This window comes from Pseudorasbora parva, chromosome 4 (genome assembly GCF_024679245.1).
Source record: "Pseudorasbora parva isolate DD20220531a chromosome 4, ASM2467924v1, whole genome shotgun sequence".
In the NCBI taxonomy this organism is placed as follows: Eukaryota; Metazoa; Chordata; class Actinopteri; order Cypriniformes; family Gobionidae; genus Pseudorasbora; species Pseudorasbora parva.
The window spans coordinates 38,036,755-38,042,267 of record NC_090175.1 but is presented as its reverse complement, the minus strand read 5'-3'; the positions used below and the strand labels follow the sequence as shown (position 1 = coordinate 38,042,267).

Sequence of the window (5,513 nt, the reverse complement as noted above, 5' to 3'; positions counted from 1 at the left end):
CCACACTGAAAGAGAGAGAGAACAGGAGACACAGACACCTGGTTTGTGTTATGATGTTTGGTGAAGCGACCAAAACCAGTAGCATTGTGTATGTTTTCATTTCACTGCAGTTAAGGTCCAGTTTGAAACACAAATATACAACTTATACATACAAATGCACATTTATTACTTTTAAATACACAAGTGAGAAACCTGATTACATACCCATGCTTCGGAACGACTTCCCATCTCTCTCTCTCTCATACTTAGTGACTTACTTTTGAATGGATCTCCCATGACTAATGCATGCCGTGTGTGTGTGTGTGTGTGTGTGTGTGTGTGTGTGTGTGTGTGTGTGTGTGTGTGTGTCTTGTTTGCTGAGACTTGTTGTGTCCTGTCTTGACCTAGTGGAAGTAACTGAGTTGTCTGAGGGAAAAGCTTTCAGACAACTCCTTTCATTTACATCCATTTTGACTGCACCTCACCCCCTCCTTCCTCATATTGGTCCTAACACTGTAAACTGTGCCTCTGTTTACACACTAATTTACAAATTCCACAAATTAAACAAGCCATACTGGTTTCAGGAACACGATCCAAGTCTGCTCACACACACAAATACAAAACTCAAATCTAGAACTTTACCCAAGAACACAATTGCATGGCAAGTAAATTAGATCCAAGAGAAAGAATGTTGTGTTGGTTTAAGAAAATATTTGTTCCTCTTATTTATTGTTTCAGTGTAAGTTAAGAATTATTATGGTGATTTGTTTGAAACAGAAGTTGAATAGATGTTCAGATTGAAGACCCTAATATATTTAATATTTGTAATATTTATGTGATATATTTTGACATTGCAAAATTGGAACAGTTTTGGGTAGATTTATAGCCTAGAAATCTAGACGCACGGGAGTCTAGCAACTCTCAATACACATCTGAGCTGGAAAAACCAAACTCTGGTCAGGCCAATCACATCGTGTATAGTCGGTGGGCGGGGTTTAACATAATGACGGCAGAGTTGCGCTTGCGTGCTACTAGTAAACACAGAAGCTGTCGAACGGCGGTTTTTTGAGTCAGCTTTGACCGCGACTCTGGAAGACTTGGAGTTAAGCTTTTCCCTGAGAAAAGAACCAAGAACGGCACTTAAGTCATTCTTAAAAAGGGAAGATGTGTTCGGAGTTTTGCCGACCGAATACGGCAAAAGTTTAATCTTCATGTTTACTAGCTTCAACTAGCTCCGTTTCACGTTGCTCTGGTTGGTTGTAGTGCTATCCTATTGCATGCAGAGGGAGTTTGAAAGACAACCGTTTATCCCGCCCCTCGGATTGAGCCCTGTCAATGGTGAGTTTCCAGACCAAACATCTTGATGTGGGTCTGGCTTGTCAGGCTATAGCAACTCACTTCTGAGCTTGTCTCTGAGAAAAGAACAAAGAACGGCACTGAAGTCATTCTTAAAAAGGGAAGATGTGTTCAGAGTTTTGCAGACCGGATACAGCAAACGTTTAATCTATCAACTAGCTTCACTTCACATTGCTCTGGTTGGTTGTAGTGCTATCCAATTGCGTGCAGAGTGAATTTAAAAGAGACAACTATTTATCCGGCCTCATGGATTGAGTCCTGTCAATGGTGAGTTTCCAGACCAAACATTTTGATGTGGATCCGTCTTGTCAGGTTAGGTAGATTCATCATAAAATGGAATACTTATTAAAGGTTTCTATTCTTTGTGATCTTTTAAATGTTTTTTTTAAAAATGCTTTTTTTTTTTTTTTTTTTACACAGTAATATATGATATAATAAGTTATATGTGATAATAGACATTTAAATGTATGAACTGTTGAACTGTTTCAGGTGTAAGTGGGACAGATTATCAATAAAAAAATACACAATTACTGCAATTCAAGTGCTCAAAAATGTTAATATAAAATTAGTATTAGATACTTGGACAATTAGTATTTGAATTTGCTAAATAATATTAAGGTGGTAAAGCTGTTTTTGTGGAATATGGTAGATTAATTGGAATGGTCTTCCAGCCTGAACCATCTTTATCAATGCCTACCTTATCTCAGCAATACCAGGTAATCCATCTGATCTATCATCTTGATCAGCTTGGACCAGTTTATGGTCAGTATGCATCAGACCAAAACATATGCAATCTCCTGTTTATGCTGTAGCACAGTCTCATTCAGGCTATTAAAAATACTCAGACTCAAATTGTCGTATTACATATTGTTTTTGAGTAAAATGTTTCAGTGGTTTATGGTGCTTAATCATCATAAAACACTGCAACATTTTACTCAAAAACATGTCACACTATTTCTAACCAAGTTAAAATAACGAGGCATAACTGACCATCCAGTTTCTTAAAAAAACAAACTAAACTAAATCTAGAGTACACTGTAAAAAGTAATTCAGGGTGTTGTCTGTAGGAATTTATTTTAAAAAGTATATTTATTCCAATAAATTGATTTTCTTTTATTTTTGAATTAATTTAAGTTTTACATAAGTAAAAAGTGTGAATGTTTTTGCAACTTATTATTACCTATCAAAAAAATGATTTCCCTGACCTTCACAATAAATTGTTTCTACAAAACTCTATTTAAGTGTTTATATCTAAAGTAAAACGTCACGACACGCCCACATGCTGCAGCAAAACAACGAACGAGATCGTTGCGCGTTGTCACCTGGCTGTACCGGACCAGTTTCGGGTTTCTGTGGAGTTTTTGAGGATCTTACAACGTGCAACCGATGTAAGTATAGCTATTTACATTGCAAGTTAGGTTTTAGCCGAATGAGCACGCATTTTTTAACTAAAATGTAAAAGCGTCGCCTGTTTCAGACAGCATTAAGTTTGTCAGTTTTGCTGGCGCCGGATGAGGCCTACCGAAGGTCGTGAAATTAACAATAAAAGTTACGTTAACTGTTAGGTTTGTAGTTACTGTTATCCCCGCATGGCTGAAAAATATGAGGACATGACATAATATATTCCTGGTGTCTCTGCAACGTGGTATCATGAAAATTCGTAAATGTGTTGTTGTGTTGCAAAGCAGCTGTTTATGGACCTAGTCCGCTTCAACATTGTTTAATCAGTTTTTAAATGCTTAAACTTAATCTGTTGATGTATTTGTCTGAAATATTTTGAAACCATTTGATCTAACGTTAGTAAAAAGATTATATATTTATTTTGCGTTGCATTAACATCAATGATCCTGATATTTTCCTAAATAAACTTTTGTTTCATCTGTGTTGCTTCTTTAGAAGACCATCAAATCTATTGGGAGGAAAAGTTCATGGAGTAGGTAAGCTTTTTAGTAGGTTGAATTGAGATAAATGTTTCAGAGGTTTGTTGTTATCTGTCATTTAAAGGAATTAAGGTAACCAAAAGTCAGTTATTAAGTGTCAGGAAAAAAGAAACGGAAAAAAAAAGTATCATCCCTTTCTGATTTTTGGATTGCATTAAAATGAAAGGTTGTCAATTCTTGTGTTCCAAATAACAGTTAAACAATTGATGTATTGCAGGTAAATGAAGAATTCCGAAGGTGTGCTGCAGTTCCACTAGAATCAGTGTTTATGTCCCAGCTGGACAAGTACTCTCCAAAACTTCTCGACCTGTTTAGTGCGAAGGGTGGACGGTTGGTCAACGCATCAATAACTTGTTAATGGAACTGATACAGGTGAGGCAAAAGTGGTAACAATGTTGAAGGGGCATATTCATACAATAAGTACTTTATTCTCTTGTCAATAGATGAATATTGCAAAAAACATTTTTGTTTACAGCTGCTAATTAATTTTAAATATAAAAGAAAGAAATATGCCGGTAAGCTCTGTTAAATAGGTAGTACAGACCCACACTGACAATTGCATTGTAGTTATATTGCCTGCAAGATTCAGTTTTTCATTATTCATTTGCCAACTATAGGATCCAAGTACCTCTGTGGTGAAGGAGAGACTCTGAGATGCGAAAACATGGGAGAGAGTGGGCAAGAGCTCATCTCTGACTACTATGTAAGTATTGTTTAAAAAGCATAGTTTTAATTTTTTTGGGGGGGAAGCATTTATTCCTCAGATATCAATCTTATGTCTGTCTGAGTTTAATACGGAGCTGGAGTTGAGGATTGGTTAGCTTGTCTAAGAACAAATACTATAATTGGGTGGAAATGGCTTGTCTGATGGCTCAGTCAAATGTTCAAAAACACACCTACAAACAACCAAATGTATGCACAGGAACCAGTTATCAAAATTAATCTTTTGGTCTTCCAGTGGTTAGTAAACTTGATTTAAAATATACTGTCATATTTTTCAACTGCAGCTTCACAGAAGTAAAATCCTTGTTTACATGAATGCAGGAGTCATTAATTATCTGCTGATATAACTGTAAGAGTGGCATTTTCAGATACTTTTACTTAACCACACCTATGTGTTACCAGCTGAACCCCTCTCCCCTTTAAGGATTTAGGCCTTGGAGGTGACTTGTGTATGTGATTTAGTCTCGCAGGTTTGTTGTGTCAAGTGAGACTGTACTGAAAGTTGTACTATGAAGCCAGTTCAACAGGCCAGGCTTACTGTGCAGGAGCTGGCTCGACCAAACTTAAAACCTTTTGTGAACTTTTAATGTGTGATTTTATTGAAGGCTTTTGAAGATTGTTCTCTGTTGCCATTTATTGTTCTGTTTATGTCTCATACAGGGAAAAACAGAGAGCAGTGTGCACAAGGACTTGCGCAATATGCAGATATATGTCTGTCGTGAACCAGATGCAGTGGGCATCATCGTTGAGGGAATCCTAGGGCATGTTGCCTGCTTCTGGGTATGACATATGCTCTGAACCTGCAGTATCCACCACGACTCTGCAAAACATCTGAGATGTTCCAAATACTTTTTGTGGGACTTGACACACTGCGCCCAAAACCTTCCTCTTGATTCATGACATTAAAAAACAAACTTCTGATTTAGTTGGTCAAATGCCAGCCTCACACTCATAAATGGCAATCTTGTGTTTTTCAGAAGATTGTTCTGAATGTTTAATTGTTAATTGGCTAGTAGAATATGGCACAGATTGTACTTAAAATGTGTTCTTGTATTAATTTATTATGTTTTAATAAATATGAAAAGGTAATGTACTGTACATTTTATGTATCGCTCAGGTGAAGAGTCACTGTATTTTAATGTCAGTGTTAAGAGTACACAGATTGAACTTTGAAGGTGTTCAATGCTGCACTTAAAGATGAGGTCAGAAGTTTCTGTAATTTTTTTATGTTACAAATGTTTACATTACCATTATTGTTACATTAAAATTGATTACAGAAAATGTACCCAATTGTTTATGACAGCTGTTATAGAGCAATAAACGTTGGAAACGAATACATTGCTTTCCTTATTTATTAAAGTTATGGCAATGGTAACTAATTATTTAAAGTGGATTAAGAAATAATTTGTCTAAATTAATGAGTAAATTAATTAATTAAAATAAAAACAATTTTTATTTTAAATTTTACTTATTTTAACTAAGTATGATTTGGTCGATATGCTGCTCATTAACACA

The 5,513-nt window shown here is 35.9% G+C and overlaps 2 long non-coding RNA genes across 2 annotated transcripts; both read left to right on the top strand.

Annotated features, from left to right (window-relative positions):
• The first annotated feature begins 2,369 nt into the window (after window positions 1-2,369).
• Window positions 2,370-3,597, top strand: LOC137074052 (uncharacterized). The gene is made up of 3 exons (XR_010904883.1): window positions 2,370-2,723; window positions 3,232-3,272; window positions 3,493-3,597. It is a non-coding gene; the product is annotated as an uncharacterized lncRNA (long non-coding RNA).
• A 6-nt stretch (window positions 3,598-3,603) lies between these two features.
• On the top strand, window positions 3,604-5,205 carry LOC137074051 (uncharacterized). The gene is made up of 3 exons (XR_010904882.1): window positions 3,604-3,647; window positions 3,893-3,978; window positions 4,659-5,205. It is a non-coding gene; the product is annotated as an uncharacterized lncRNA (long non-coding RNA).
• Window positions 5,206-5,513: the final 308 nt, after the last annotated feature.